Genomic DNA, 15,911 nt, shown 5'->3' on the forward strand with positions numbered 1-15,911 from the left:
GTTGTAGCTGGGGGTGCTTATCACCTTTGAAAGTCATAGACTAAGTAATTTGCCCAAGGACACTAGAAAGTTGGTGTTAGGATCAGAACTCTGGAATTCTTGGCATCTGGTCACCTAGTCAACCCACTACTGTGCTTCTCTCACAGTATATTTTTATAACATCTGTCTTTCAGCTGTTAACCGTATGGTACACAGGCAAGTTATGCATGGTTCATTGGGACAACAGTCAGTTATCTAGCCAATCAAAAAACATTTAAACACTTCTACAGAAAATAATGATGTTGCTTTCATACACTTAGTCAAAGCCTATTTACCAGTTATAATCATAACTTAAAACAATATCTGTATCTTGCCTAACAATACCAACAGCTGTAGTTTATTTGTTAAGTAATGGGCAAGCAATGAAACAGCTGTTGAAACATTGCACTGGGCTTTTCTTCTCCCAAGCTGAGTAACAAAATTTGCCAGGTCATTTAATCAATTTCATACTGATGTAAACTTGATAAACTCAGTCATGTTAGCTCATACATTTGGTAGCTGGAAAGATTATATATCCCCGGACCATAATGCTATATTTAAATAAATTTTCAATTAAAAAAAATTCTTGCTGAAATAACTTTCCTGTAGTTATAATCTTTGTAACCCAACAGCTGCCAAATTTTTGCATGAGACCGGTCAAGCCTACAGTTTAAAGTGCTAGTAATTTGTAAAGCTAAATGATCTTGTGAAAGGATTAATCAAGAGATGGACCTGAATGGTCAATTGTCTTCCTTCCTTGAATTGAGATGAGATGATTTAATCAATAAATAAGCGGGGGGGGGGGGGGAATTCCATGCTGCCCTTAGGGCTGGTTTTTTTGCTTAATTAACCACCTGCTTTTTATACAGGTAGGCTCCCCAGGCATTGATAAAATGAACAAATGGAGGTTTCACTTACTAGTTTCAGTTTAACTCAAGAGCAATATGGATTATTTTTAACATATGGTACAAAATAATTGATATTTTCAACAAATGAAGTTGGTATTAGGAATATTCCGCCTTATTAGAAGGCTGGACTGGCTTAAGATCCAAGGGTCCATTTTTGCTTGTCTTAATCAAGCAACACTCCCTTGAATTTAATGGGAGTTGTGCTCGGTTAAGGACTGTGGAATTTGGCGCACAATCATTCAGAGCCAGAATCTGCACCCATTGAAGTCAATGGCAGGATTTCTAGTTTTGACATCTTTTTATGAAGCCCACATAGAGGTTAAGCTTGTTACTGTGCTATCTGAAAGCCATTATCCTATGTCAAGATTATTTTAGGGGTCTGATTCTGACACCCTTACTGTAACAGGGTCACCTCTCACGAGCACCCCTCTGGTTGGGTGTGGCCACAATCTATAAACCAGTCCAGTTCTGGTATGGGGCCATATCCCCAGAGCTTCTTCCATGGAGACACTATTTTCCTGCAGCCCTGACCAGGCTCCGTCCCTGCTCAGTCCCCATAGCCAACCAGGAGCTCCCTCAATGCTCCCCTGGTCCCTGCTAGCAAACTGTCTTAGGCTCAGTCCTAGCAGCCAGCCAGGAGCCTCTCACTCCCCTGGTCCTGGTCCTGCTGGCTTTGGCCGGGTGGCACTTACCTTGGGCGGTTCCCAGTCAGCAGCACGGTAGGGCTAAGGCAGATTCTCTGCTTGCCCTGACCCTGGCCTCGTGCCACTCCTGAAAGTGGTCAGCACATCCCTGTGGCCCCTAGGAGGACAGGGGTCTCCATGCACTGCCCAATCCCCGAGCACCGACTCCACAGCTCCCATTGGCTGGGAACTGCGACTAATGGGAGCTGCAGAGGTGGAGCCTGCCTTAGCCCCACTGCGCTGCTGACCGGGAGCTGCCCAAGGTAAGTGGGGCCAAGGTCTCCGCACACTGCCCCTTCCGCATGCTGCTCCTTGAAGTGGCTGCCACGTTCCTGTGGCCCCGGGGAGTGGGGGGTCAGGGATCTCGCGCACTGCCCCTGCCTGAAGGTACCGCCCCCGCAGCTCCCATTAGCTGCAGTTCCTGGACAATGGAAGCTGTGGAGTCGTGGCTCAAGGTGGGGGCAGTGTGTGGAGACACCTGCCCCCTTCATCCCCCTCCCCACCCCCCTGGGGCCACAGGAACATGGCGGCCGCTTTCAGGAGTGGCGTGGCGCCAGGGCAGGCAGGAGCCTGCCTTAGCCCTGCTGTGCCGCCAGACTTTAGTGGCCTAAAATCTCCCGGTTTGGCTTCAGTAGTCTCCAGGAGAGAGACCCCTATTCCGGGAGACTCCGAGAGAAACCAGGGGGGTTGGCAATCCTGCTTAAGGACACACCCCTCTTTGGTGGTGGCTGCTATTGGCTAGGTTAGATGACTGCTCATCTAGTGTGCCGGCTTTTGTGGATCCCATTCTCAGATGCCTATCTCTCTTCATGCATTGTATAGGGAGCCTAAGTGCCAGACCCAGGGTTTGTGGATTCCCATGATTTTTCAGGGCACCCAAAAGTTAGGTGTAGCAATACCGAAGTCCCTTTGTGGATCTCGGCCTAAGTCCCTATCAGCTCTTCTCACTTAATTGTCTTTTTACAGGAGCCTTTTCTCCAGCATGTCCTTCTGGGGCTGCCCCTTTAAAATGGGCAGAACCAAGAAGCTGCAGCCATTTTGTGACTGACTGCTGCTTGCTGTATCTCCCTGCCTTCCATCTGGTAAGTATTAACTCCTGTTATATTATTACAGAAAAGGTGGTGTATTTTTACTGATGTTCTGTATGCTTATGATCATAGCCCCATGTATGCAATAGCATCCTGACTAAATGAGTGTCACTCTTGTATTAAGCGTTAATTATTGGTAAGGAAAACAAGCATACTTTAAGGAGCAAAAAGGCAAGAAGTGAAATGGTTACAGGCAGATGATGAATTTTTCAAAATTCTGTCTTTGTTATTATTACAGTCGAATCCCACCAAAGACTGAGGTCTGATTGCATAGTGCCTAGAACAATCCCATAGTAAGAAATATTGTCTGCCCTGAAGAAACATACAATCTAAATAGATAGGAGGGTGGACGGGAAACAGAAGTACAGTAGATGCAGTGAGTTGCATGAGGTCCCACAGCAGTTCAGTGGCAGAGCCAGAAATAGAAGCCAGCTTTTCTGAATTTCCAGTGCTCTACTGCTGAACCATGTTTTCTCAGTTTAATCCCTGGGGTTGATCGAGAGCACCACTAAGCTGCATAGGTATTGCTGAAGAAGACACTAAGTACAAATAGGTTTCAGAGTAACAGCCATGTTAGTCTGTATTCGCAAAAAGAAAAGGAGTACTTGTGGCACCTTAGAGACTAACCAATTTATTTGAGCATGAGCTTTTGTGAGCTACAGCTCACTTCATCGGATGCATACCGTGGAAACTGCAGCAGACTTTATATACACACAGAGATCATTTGTATATAAAGTCTGCTGCAGTTTCCACGGTATGCATCCGATGAAGTGAGCTGTAGCTCATGAAAGCTCATGCTCAAATAAATTGGTTAGTCTCTAAGGTGCCACAAGTACTCCTTTTCTTTTTAAGTACAAATAATAGGATCCAGGAGTAGCATGATTGTTGTGTGTGTTTGCTTTTTTTGACCTGTTCTACAAAGTACCTCTGTGGCATTCCTATGCCATTTTGCAGCAGTTAAGGCAATGGACCTGTTCACAAATGTTTGTGCAATCAAGTTAAGCATTTAACTTAACTCAGCTGCGTGAACCTTGTTCTGGAGAACACATGCACATAAGATTTCTACTCTGGCAGTTGGCTGCATTTATTCAAAATGAGTTGTGGCCCACAGGCTTCTGGTAAGTTGCCAGTGCTGCTCTTGAATGGGTATATCTTGGGTATTTCCAGTCTAACAGGATGTAAGAAGAAGTTTATTTGCAAAACTGATTTGAACTGAGGAATGTTGCTATGCAAACTGTACTCTCTCTGTGGACCACAACTTTAAATATACTGCAAATATTGAATGACTTACTTCCAAGGAGATTCATACTTCTTCTCAAAAGAAGATAAATAAAACATTGACCCCCCCTCACATATACAGTGCCTTCTGATTTGTTTTTTCTTTAATAATTAGAAACATGGCTTGCACTAATATATATTACAAAAGCATTCTGGGGATTCATGAATGTAAAAGGAAAAAAAACTAGACTTGAATAATTCATACTCCAATAGCTCTGGACTAAGATATTGCTTCAGTGTTTCCAAGTATGCAGATTTAACTCCGACTTTAAGAGAATAATAAACACTAGGTTGTTTTATCACACTTGGATTAATCAATGATGTGCCTGAAGCACTGTTGGTAGTAAATGATCCATTTTAGCTTAAACCATTTGTAAATCTATGTTTATTGTAAGAGAATAATAAAAATCTTCAAAATAAAGATTTTTGAGCCATAAAAACAGCAATATATTTAAGGGTTTTTAAGGCAATAATGTTTCCAAATAAATAGAAGATGGACCATGGGTTCCTTCTCTGAATTACTGCTGTTCATCAGATTTTCACTCCCTATTAAGACACACTTTTTGAAATATTTTTACATTGCACTTCATGATGTAATCTGAATATATTAGAATTAATTCACCAATAAACTACGGGGAAGTATAGAATCTATTCCCAAATGTTTATGAGCTCTCTGTTTAGATTGGGTCACATTCCCAAGGGTTTCACCTGTAAAGTTTGCAAAGGACAAAAAAATGACTCTTATTAAGGGCCTGCCTCTGCAAAGCTTTACTTAGGAGAGTATTCTTTATTTAAGGGTGAAATCAACACCATACAGCCCCGGTGCTCACGGTCTATGCGCGTGGAATGCAGCGCAGCTAGCGAAGTCCAACCCAGAATTAGAGAGCAGGGCTTCTGCACTGCCCCTTAGAGTAGCTACTCCAGTCGAGGAGTTGGAAGAGTGGTCACAGTGCCTATGCACCGGTTGCATGGGGTCAGGAGTTTACTGGAGCAGTCCCAAAGTGGTTCTGTGGATCTTCTGGCCTGACCCCCAGCCTACTTCAACTGTGGGGCTAGAGACCCTTTCTGTGATTCGTAGGGTGTGGAGGCATCTCCTGTGTGGCTGGTATGCCAATGGGCCACCCTTGCACCTCCTAAACAGGCAACGGGACTTGAGCTAGCTCTCTGTGGAGTGAATGGATTTTGATTAGTTTGATTACTCGCAGTGAAATCAGTGGGACTACTTGCATGAATAAGACCGGCAGGACACTATCCTTAATATGGGCGCTCTCTTAGATACAATATAGGGTGAAGCAAACCCATGAGGTTGCTACCACCTGTGCTAGCTACTAAGAAACCCCAGAAGCTGTTACAGAGGACAGGGAGAAGTGCGGCACATGAACTGTTATGGCAGCTGTATGCTGCTGGAGAACGTACCTACACAAGAAAAATCTGAAGGGGCTGTATTTGCTGGCTTTAGGGTTGAGGTGCACCCCTGGAGCAGTGCAAAGTGACTGGAGCATACTTGAGGCTCTGCCCCAATGGACAGTCCCACTACTGTAAAACTTAGAGAAAGCAGAATCAGGCCCCAGATTTTCACAAACCAAACAAATATAGCAAATATTCACTATTGTTCTGGTGTATATGTGTAAGGGGACTGTTGCCCCCTTACTAATATTCAGTGGGGATGTTTTGGTTGGCTAGCTCCCAGTACTAAAAGGGGGAAGGGTCGATGGGGAATCAGGACCCTGAGACTGACAGCCCCCAGGAACAATGGGGAGAGGCCAATGCTCCATGTCAGCCTGAATGACAGGGCGGGCAGGCTAATCGGGGAGTCAGGAGGCCAGGGAGGTCCCGTCCTCTGTGTGAGCTGGATTTGCCTGGGTCAGACAGAGTGGGGCTGAGCTAAGGAGAAAGCAGGGGTCCAAGCTGAGCTGGGGAACAGAGCTGGGCCAGATCCAGTGAGAGCAGCCCCTGTCCTGGGAGCAGAGCTGCAGCCCCACAGCCAGAGGCACAGCCCAGAGAGAGCAGACTTGCCCTGGGAGCAGAGCTGCAGCAACCAGGAAGCAGGTCAGTGCTGGGAGCCGAGTCACAGAAGCAGCCTGCAGAGCAGACCTGTCCTGGGAGCAGAGCTGCAGCAACCAGAGCCAGAGGGGCCAGAGAAGCAGCCCCGGGAGCTGGAGGCAGAGCAGTAGCAGCAGTGCAGAGACCGAGTGGTGGAGCTGGGGCTGGAGCAGTCTGGAGCTGGGTGCAGTGAGCAGCTGGGGAGAGCGAGGGGGACCCTGGGCAGCGGGCCCAGCACAGGGAGATGCCTCAGCCAAGGGGCTTTGCAGGCCAGGCTTGGATCATAACCGCAACAGGACGGGGGCGATACTGGAAAGAAGGGTCCTACCACTTAGAGCCTGAGAGCGTGTGGCCACCACCAGAGCAAGTGTCCAACCCACAGCATCTCTACAGCACAGCCAGGGCCTGAGAAGAAGGCCGGGGACTTACAAGGAACAGACTGTGAATGGCCCGGACGTTCCAGAGACACTGCTTGTGATGTTCCCTGCCACAGAGCGGGGTGATGTTTCCTTTAACCTTTCCCATTTTTCCTTATTCTTTTTAAAATTAATTGTTGATTAAATAACTTGCATTTGCTTTAACTTGTATGTAATGGTCAGTGGGTCAGAGAAGTGCCCAGTGCAGAGAGAGTACCCCGGAGTGGGGACACCCTAGCCCCTGTCCTAGGTGACCACAGCAGGGTTGGGGGTTGAGCCCCCCAGGAATCCTGGGCCCAGCCTTGTTGGGGTTACAAGGACTCTGCCAGACAGGAGAGTGGAAGGGGAGTCCTCAAGGGCAGGGAGGCCACTGGGTAAAGGAAGTGGGAGCGAGGACTCAGGTCCTTTTGCTCGCCCACTTCACCGGGGTAGTACAGAAGCCAGGAAAATTCCCCACAATAGCAGGACTATTCCCCCGCTTACATATGGCCCATTGCATCTACATCTATCTGTCATCTTTATTAGTGCTCTAACTGATCAGTTACATTAAGTCATGTTACAGCTTGAGGGCTATACACTACTTGCAACTCCCATTCCCATTCTGTGTGTCTGCATTTCTATAGAACCTAGTTCTAAGGTATCTAGTTCAAACACAGAAGATGTTCCCTATATATTAACTTCAGTGATGCTACACAGAGAGTTGCAGAAAATCCATAGAAGGTTATGCAGTATTCTGCTATTGATTGATTTGTGCTTTTACTGTCATTGCATTCAGTGGGAATGTGCATAAAAATTGACATCATGATATTTCTCTCTCCCTGGGCAAACTCACATGTTACATAGCAGCATCATTACTTCCTTTATAAAAAGCATATGGGCTTTATAAACCAAGTATTTCATTAAAGTGGTGGGGAGAGATGGTCACATTGATTGGAAAAAACAATAACTCTCATACTCCCTGTCCAGGCAGGACCAGAATTGGAAGTGCCAAAATATCAAGAGTCTGTCTTGCTGTATTTCCATCTGGTACCGGAAGTAAAAATGCTGGAAATCTCAGGAGAAAGCCTATTCTCACCAGGTTTCTGCCTAATTTTACAAACCCAAGGGGCTCATGCAGTTTGGATGAAGCTTTGGATGAGATTTATATCTATCACACTTATATGGCCCCTGTTACTACATTATTTGAGAGTCTCAGAATCTAATGTATTTAATCCTCACAATGCCCTGGTGAGGTAGGACAGTGCTATTGTCCCCAATTTATAGGAAGTCTGGGGTGGAGCAGGAAATTGAAACTCTGCCTCCCGAGCCCCAGGCTGGTGCCCTACCAACCATTTTAACTTTTGGATACTTTAACCTAATTAGAATGACCTAAAACAGAGCAGAGCAAACATCTGAAAGGTCAAGAATACTGAAGGCTAAGTAGTGAGATCAGCAAAACCAGCAGCATTGCAGAGGGAGAGGGTTAGCTGAATGGGTAGAAGCTGGTCTTTGTGGCCTTGCTTCTTATGGGCTGAATTTGAATAAGCCTACTAGGCAAATGACAGAAGGCTTGGGAGTTTGGGGGGCTTACTTTTAGTGAAATTATACTGTGGTTCTATCCTGCTAAAGGCATAGAAGGAACAGGAGAAGGCAGACAGTGTTGCTTGCAACATTTTCTGGTTGATGGTTTGTTGGGAGAGCAACTTTGATTTACAAACCAGGTTGCATAGATCTCCCACAAGTGGAAGATGTTGAGGGGTAGCCCTGCATCAGCACATCTCTTGGACACCCTACCAAGTTTTTTTTTCAGGCCTTGCCATCCCCTTAGCACTCCAGCTCCCGCAGATGGAAGTTTTTGCTTAGTTTCACCTATGCAACCACCTCACCTGGAGGGCTTCCTGCTACTGGGGTCTTCTGCCAGAAGCTCTGCTAGAAGAAGACCCTCGTATGAATCTGGCCCAAGGTCTACAACATTTCAGATGACAGTGTATGTGAGATAGTGGTTCTATCATTAATGCTCTTCAACATGAAAGATCTAGGTTTGATTCTTTTGTTCCTCAGGGCAGGAAAAACCTTGGAGCTATTCGGAGGCAACACAATATGCTCCTGGGGAAAGGAAGTACTTTCAGTCACTCTCTAGTTAATCCCTTAATCTCCTATAGGACCAGCACTACAGGGCTTTGCAGGGAATCCCATCTAACCTTCCTTGACTGAAGTATGATTAGTGCAGTACGAGGTGTAAAATCAGGGAAAATTTTTTGTTACAGGAGAGAGGTTTTTTTTTGTTTTTTTTTTTCTGAGATCATGTAACTGTTTCAACTTTAAAAATTAAATATTCTTTCTTGTTGAAAACGTGCAAAAATATTTGGCACCAATGTAAAACCAGTGTCCCAGGTATCAGTTCTTAAAAGTAGAGGCTTAAAATGGAAAGACTGATACAATCTTAAACTATAATTGTGCAAACAACATCATTACGATTTTCAGTTCTGATTACAGGTTACAAAACCACTATCGTATACCTAATTATTCATGATCTTGGTGAAAACAGTCTGCAAAATGAGATCTAGAGAACTGTTGAAAGAAAACACATGCAACTCTAAATATAGGAAATATAGTGACAAAAACAAACCCGGAAACAAGAGACCAATAGCTGTTAACCAGACAGCAAAGTTTCACACACGCTACATTTTAATGTGGAAATGAAATAGATTACATTTAATCAACAAGTTTCTAAGAGCTCAGGATCAAGTAATTTATATCCATACATATCCAAGAGAAAAAATGGAATTAATTTTTAGAGTCCAAATCAGTAACTTCAGATTAAAGAAATTACAGGGATGTTGTAAGTATACCCAAACTGAGTATTACAAAGCCAGGATATTCAGAGTTACATTTGCATTTTTAAAAAATCCAAACATGTTAAAGTATGTATGGGTGAAATCCTGACCGCACTGAATGGCAAAACTGTCATTGACTTCCATGTGGTCAGAATTTCATTTAAGGCACCCAGACAACCTTAACTCTGCCCTGTAGTGACACTGTGCAATAATCATACAATTATGATCAAGAAATGTTAGTGTTTGTGGTCCCTGATAGATAACTTCTTTTTAAAGGCACATTAGCTTCCCCCGTCTCTTATACATTTTCCTCTTCTAGTGTCGCTACAGGGCAGAGTTAAAAGTCTTAATCTCCCACTCCTTTTTTCAGGTTTAGATCCTTAACATTCATCTCTTATATAATATCGGATCTTCACTTAGTTTTAAAATTTTTATTTCCATTTTATAGATACAAATAGAGGCACAGAGAAAGTCAGCCATTGGGAGTCTAAAGTCAGACACCTAAATAAGGGTTCTTTATTTTTAGAGATTCTGAGCATCCACAACTCCAGCAGAGTTTATCAACGAGACCATCAGTTGCTTCAGTGGGAGGTGTGGGTGCTCAGCACCTCTGAAAAATGCAGGACCCTTATTTATTCCCCCAAAATATGGATTTAGGGCCCTAGCATTAGACTCCTGAGATTTAATATTTTGGCCTAAGTGACTTTCCCAAGGGCACATACTGCCTTTGGAAAAGAACCCAGGCATTCTGCTTGTGAATCCTGTTTTAGCCCTTAAATACTAGCACCATGACATGAAAAGTTAAGCTAACTATGCTGCTTTGGAGCCCAAAGGTCATTTGGTAGGGAATTTTCCTCCCAAGCAAAGACCGAGAAATGAAAACTAGACACAGCCCTGTAGATTTACCTTATTGGTTCTCACTTGTTTGTTTGGCTTGAATTCTATAAGCATCTTCATAGAAATGATGCGATTCTAAACACACTAAACTGCAGTCAGGAGGGGTGAGGGCAGCATGTGTAGCTTTGATGGAGCTAGCGTGCTAAAAGTAGCAGTGTAGCTATGACAGTATAGGCAGCGGCATAGGTTATGGTCGAGTATGTAGGTTGTAGTTGGACAGCTAGCCCATACCACCACCCATGCTGGGTATGCCCATGTGTGCTGCAGATGCACCTCTCAATGGAATCTAGCAATATCTACAATACTTCCTTGCTGGTTTTTTTTTTTAAATCAAAATCTTGCTAAGCCAGTAGCTTGTCTTAATCCAAACGTGATTCTGTGGATTGATGTTACTTTCTGAACTCATCATTCCCCTGCCCAGATCAGTTTTACACAGGCTTCAGTATGCTTCTGCCAAAAATAATTTTTTAATTTTCTATAAATCATGATCATCCATCTGATTTTCTTGAGGTTACTTACTACTTGGCATGTCTTTTCAGATTCTACAGTTGTACAATGGTTCTCTGCTCAGATACAGGGGATGGATGCAATGTGACAGATACTATACAGCAAAGTACTTAGATGTTAGAAAGCTCCCTGGAAATCCCAGGGTGAGAGAACTCTTTGGAGAATAATAGGACAACTGACTGCAGAATGACAATCTTTAGAAAATGCTCCTCCTGATTTTAGTTATAAAAACTGACAATCTCATTATGAACTTTTTCATATCTTAAGATGCTTTTGTTAAGGGGTCAGTGCTAAGAGGTTCTAAGTAACCTCTAGCAAGAACCATATATTTCAGGGCACACCTACTAATTCTTTTTTTAAATTGTTTTTAAAAACTGAGAGGTCCATACAAACTATCTTGAAAATCACTGTCCCAGCAAAACTCAGCTGCATATTTATTTCCTAGCATTTTTAAAAGAAAGGATGACTTGTCCTGACTGCTTGCAGAAGGCTTGAATGCCAGAATTGGAGGATGTTATTAAAAAACACTTTCTCTGGACTTTTTTCAGAGTAACAGCCGTGTTAGTCTGTATTCGCAAAAAGAAAAGGAGTACTTGTGGCACCTTAGAGACTAACCAATTTATTTGAGCATGAGCTTTCGTGAGCTACAGCTCACTTCATCGGATGCATACCGTGGAAACTGCAGCAGACTTTATATACACACAGAGAATATGAAACAATACCTCCTCCCACCCCACTGTCCTGCTGGTAATAGCTTATCTAAAGTGATCATCAAGTTGGGCCATTTCCAGCACAAATCTAGGTTTTCTCGCCCTCCACCCCCCCACACAAATTCACTCTCCTGCTGGTGATAGCCCATCCAAAGTGACAACTCTCCACACAATGTGCATGACAATCAAGTTGGGCCATTTCCTGCACAAATCCAGGCTCTCCCAGCCCCCCCCCCTTCCCAAAAACCACACACACATTTGTGTGTGTGGTTTCTGGGAGGGGGGTGGGGGGGCGAGAGAACCCAGACCTGTGCAGGAAATGGCCCAACCGGACTGCCATGCACACCGCACGGAGAGCCGCCACCCCGGATGGGCCATCACCAGCAGGAGAGCGAATCCGCGTGGGGGGGTGGAGGGCGAGAAAACCTGGACCTGCGCCGGAAATGGCCCAACCCGATGATCACTCCAGACAAGCCACCACCAGCAGGACAGTGGGGTGGGAGGAGGCACCGCCCCACACTCTCCGTGTGCATACAAAGTCTGCCGCAGCCTCCACGGCACGCATCCGACGAAGCGAGCCGCAGCCCACGAAAGCCCACGCTCAAACAAACTGGCTAGTCTCCAAGGTGCCACAAGCACTCCCCCTCCCCCTGCGAATACAGACCAACACGGCTGCCACTCTGAAACTTTTCTTTTTGGGTTGAACATAGCTGAGCTTGGCTGTACCATGCTGGGCCAAGCCTAGCTGAGTCAGACCAGGTAGCATCGAGCCCACCTGGGACCCGTGAGGGCGCCAGAGCTTGCTTAGATTAACCAGCTCCAAACCCAATGACCATTGCTCTCTTGATTTCCCCCTCCACCCCCAACAGAGGCATTTATCCTGCCTGCCTTGGGTTAAAAAACACCAGTTCTGAGACCCTGGGAAATAAGCTTTTTAATAGGCGTGGATTTCAGGATTACGATGGCTAAATGAGGAGATGCATAAATCCCACATATTGAACTGTCTTCCCTTCACCTTATTTCCTGTGAACAATCCCTATCTCTGTGGTCAGTTGCCATTATATGTTATCTGTCTTATATAGAAGTCCAGCCATTCTCTGTGCAGAATTTTCATGTTCAGGCCTTTATGTGGATGCTAAGGAGTGTGACCTCATTGTTGTTTGCTGTATGTGTTTAAAGTCCCATGCACACCTAAATAAGTAGGAAAAACAGTAAGGTCGTTTTTCACATACAAAAAGTTGGGCCATTTCCGGCGCGGGTCCAGGTTTTCTCGCCCTCCACCCCCCCCCACGCGGATTCGCTCTCCTGCTGGTGATGGCCCATCTGGGGTGGCGGCTCTCCGCGCGGTGTGCATGGCAGTCCGGTTGGGCCATTTCCTGCACGGGTCCGGGTTCTCTCGCCCCCCCACCCCCCTCCCAGAAACCACACACACAAACGTGTGTGTGGTTTTTGGGAGGGGGTGGGAGAGCCTGGATTTGTGCAGGAAATGGCCCAACTTGATTGTCATGCACATTGTGTGGAGAGTTGTCACTTTGGATGGGCTATCACCAGCAGGAGAGTGAATTTGTGTGGGGGGGTGGAGGGCGAGAAAACCTGGATTTGTGCTGGAAATGGCCCAACTTGATGATCACTTTAGATAAGCTATTACCAGCAGGACAGTGGGGTGGGAGGAGGTATTGTTTCATATTCTCTGTGTGTATATAAAGTCTGCTGCAGTTTCCACGGTATGCATCCGATGAAGTGAGCTGTAGCTCACGAAAGCTCATGCTCAAATAAATTGGTTAGTCTCTAAGGTGCCACAAGTACTCCTTTTCTTTCTCTGGACTTGTCTCTTAGGGAAAGAAGAGAATTCCCCTTGACCAAAAATACCCCAGTAATAAACTTTGAACACTGAGTTAATTTGGTCTGTGCTGGCACCAATATGAGTTTAAATTATGCGCTTCTCGCCTCATTTCTAGCCAGTGTCCCTCTGTAACTGTGCACTTTAGTCCATTTGTAAATATAACTAAATTTGGAAGTATCATTTAGTGACTCTATTTAAGGGTTAGGAAAAAAAGAATAACATTACTTAGAGCCATACATAACATTTTTGTTTAGGTAATTTTACATGCTCTGAATGCCTTATCTTTCAGTCACTACCCACTTCAGCTCACAGTTTGATATGTTTGGGATTTTACTGATATGTGCTATTGAAAAATTGGCCAAACATTAGTTCCTTTACAGAATAAAATGTGTGTGTATGTGTATATATCTATATTATAGTCACATAATAATGATTGTATTTAGAGAGGGGAAAAGATGCATTAGATCATCTTATCTATGCTCCTGCTAGATCAAATTTTGGACTGCACAGAGGATATATTCGGTATTCTGCTTGATTATATTAGCTAACTTTACCAAGGACACCATAGAGTTAAATGATGCTTCTAAAAAACACCTGGTCAAGTGCATGGGTCTATTATTATTCTTTGTTTTCTGAAGAGGATAATTTTATGTATTTTGACTTTTCAAGGGCTGTTCACAAGTCCTAACCTCTGATTTTAGGTATTTGGTGTTTGGTTAAATTGAAGAGAGATACTGATATTTTTTAATGTTACTATTACTCACGGTGAATCCATGATGCAACACCTTTTCATCCAGTTTCATCCAGACCTTTTACTTTCTTTAACTTTTGCTACAGCTAAGGGGTAATTACGTAGTTTTAAAGCTCCAAGCTGCTGTTTTTAAAACTACTCTATCTGCTTTAGAATATTTTTCTCCATAGCCACATTTTTTTATTTGTGTGAAATTATAAGTTTTAAATGCATGCACTATGTGGTCAAGTAGTGAATAAACATAATCTTCAATGCATATACTTCAAAAGCAGCATGGAGCAGATCCTCAGCTTGTGTAAATTGCTAGTTTGTATGTAAGTATCAGACTCAAAACAGAGCCTTCAATTATAAGAATATAATCCTTTTGCTCACTAACTATAAATCAATAAAGTATTACAGAAGACCCACTTACCTTTTTGTCAATGTCCTGGTCAGCAAGGACACAAGGGGAAGCACATAAAAGATTAATATCGTAAGGGAACCAGGCAGAGCAAAGATACATCGTAAAACATTATAGTACACTTATCAACAACAGCTAGATTTGAAAAAGCTGTCAGTTATGTAAAAAGCAGAAGCTCAAAATCTGGAGCATGGTATGGCTAAACGACCATCCTTTCCCAATATCACTCAACTCCAGAAAATATTCCTTCAATAGACTAAATCCCCATCCAGTGACCAGGAACAAATCATCGTACATAAACAAATCCTCCAGCACAGAAGGAAATAAGGAACAAAAATAGCAATACATCATTTCACAAGAAGTACAGATTCCAAGCCAGCAATGGCTTCCAAAGCAGGAGTCATTTTAAACAGAGAATCAAAAGTTTTTAAAAAGAGAGAATATTCGGATCATTGTTTCTGAACAGAGTTGCAAGAAAAATGCCAGCAAAACATACAGGACACACAAATCAACATTTCTAAAGGATGGGTCCTGAATCAGAAAGCATACTGTAGTCCAAAAGAAGAGAGACGTTTCATAGAAACATTGTCTGGTACAGACTTCAGTTCATTCAGCAATTGGTTCCATAGCATCGTCAAGCACGTCTTTCTTTAAGTCTCAAAATCTTCTAGCCTCCTTGTCATTCGTGGCGTATGGATATGTGTTGTACTTCTGGATTGCTCCAACTCTCATTAATATCAGTGGAAAGACTTCCACAGCCTTCATTTTGGCTGGAGAAATTACAGTGTTACTTGCACCCTGGTCCTTGAAATCCAGATTTAGCTTTTTAAGATGCTTCACTGCTTTGAGAAGAGAAGGAATAGTGTCTTCTAACAAAAAGACCATTACCATCTCCTTGACAATGTTCCTTGTAGGTTACAAAGTATGGTCTCGTGCTTAGATTAAGAGACATGGAATCAGGACTACAGGTGTCAATTTGCATCTGCAAATCAAACTGCTGAACATCTCAGTGCATGCAATTTGGGATGTAAATAATTGCACCAGAAATTTTACACCCACGTTTCATTACAGGCAGAAAATTGTGCTGGCAATATCAGAAGCTAGATTGAGAGCTAGCTTAAAAATCGGGACCAAATGGTCTACAATTTAATGCTAAGAACTAGTTCTGATCAGGCTTATGATGATGATTTCAGTTACTGGAAGCAATTAAATTGCCTAATTACCTTAGTAAATGATGTGTAGTACAATCCTCTAATCAACAATGGCTAAAACAACTGCATCTATATAAAGAAGATGTATGCTGGCTTATTCAGTTACGGCCTGATCCAACTCCTATTGAAACCAACTTTCCATTCATTTCAATGGGAATTAGATCAGGCCCTGAACTCCACAGTATATAGTAGATGGTATCTCAGTGTTTAGAATCTGATGTTAGGCTACTATGCTGTAATTTAAATCATTAATGCATTAAACTGGTTTATCTTTAACTGTGGGATTGTGTTATGACATCTGCATGCGAGATATTATCCTTAGTTTCTAAGAGTGGTAGTATT

The 15,911-nt window shown here is 43.6% G+C and overlaps 1 protein-coding gene across 9 annotated transcripts in view; it reads left to right on the plus strand.

Moving 5' to 3' along the window:
* The first annotated feature begins 2,624 nt into the window (after positions 1-2,624).
* The window catches only part of SPON2 (spondin 2), a 102,628-nt gene continuing 89,341 nt past the window's right edge, over positions 2,625-15,911 (plus strand). For 8 of the 9 annotated variants that reach the window (XM_073342832.2, XM_073342827.2, XM_073342828.2 and 5 more), the window contains exon 1: positions 2,625-2,691. The gene's annotated coding sequence lies outside the window, so the exon portion shown is untranslated. The remainder of the gene's footprint in view (positions 2,692-15,911) is intronic. The other variant, XM_073342825.2, reaches the window with a different exon arrangement.

This window comes from Lepidochelys kempii, chromosome 4 (assembly GCF_965140285.1).
Source record: "Lepidochelys kempii isolate rLepKem1 chromosome 4, rLepKem1.hap1, whole genome shotgun sequence".
NCBI classification, from domain to species: domain Eukaryota; kingdom Metazoa; phylum Chordata; order Testudines; family Cheloniidae; genus Lepidochelys; species Lepidochelys kempii.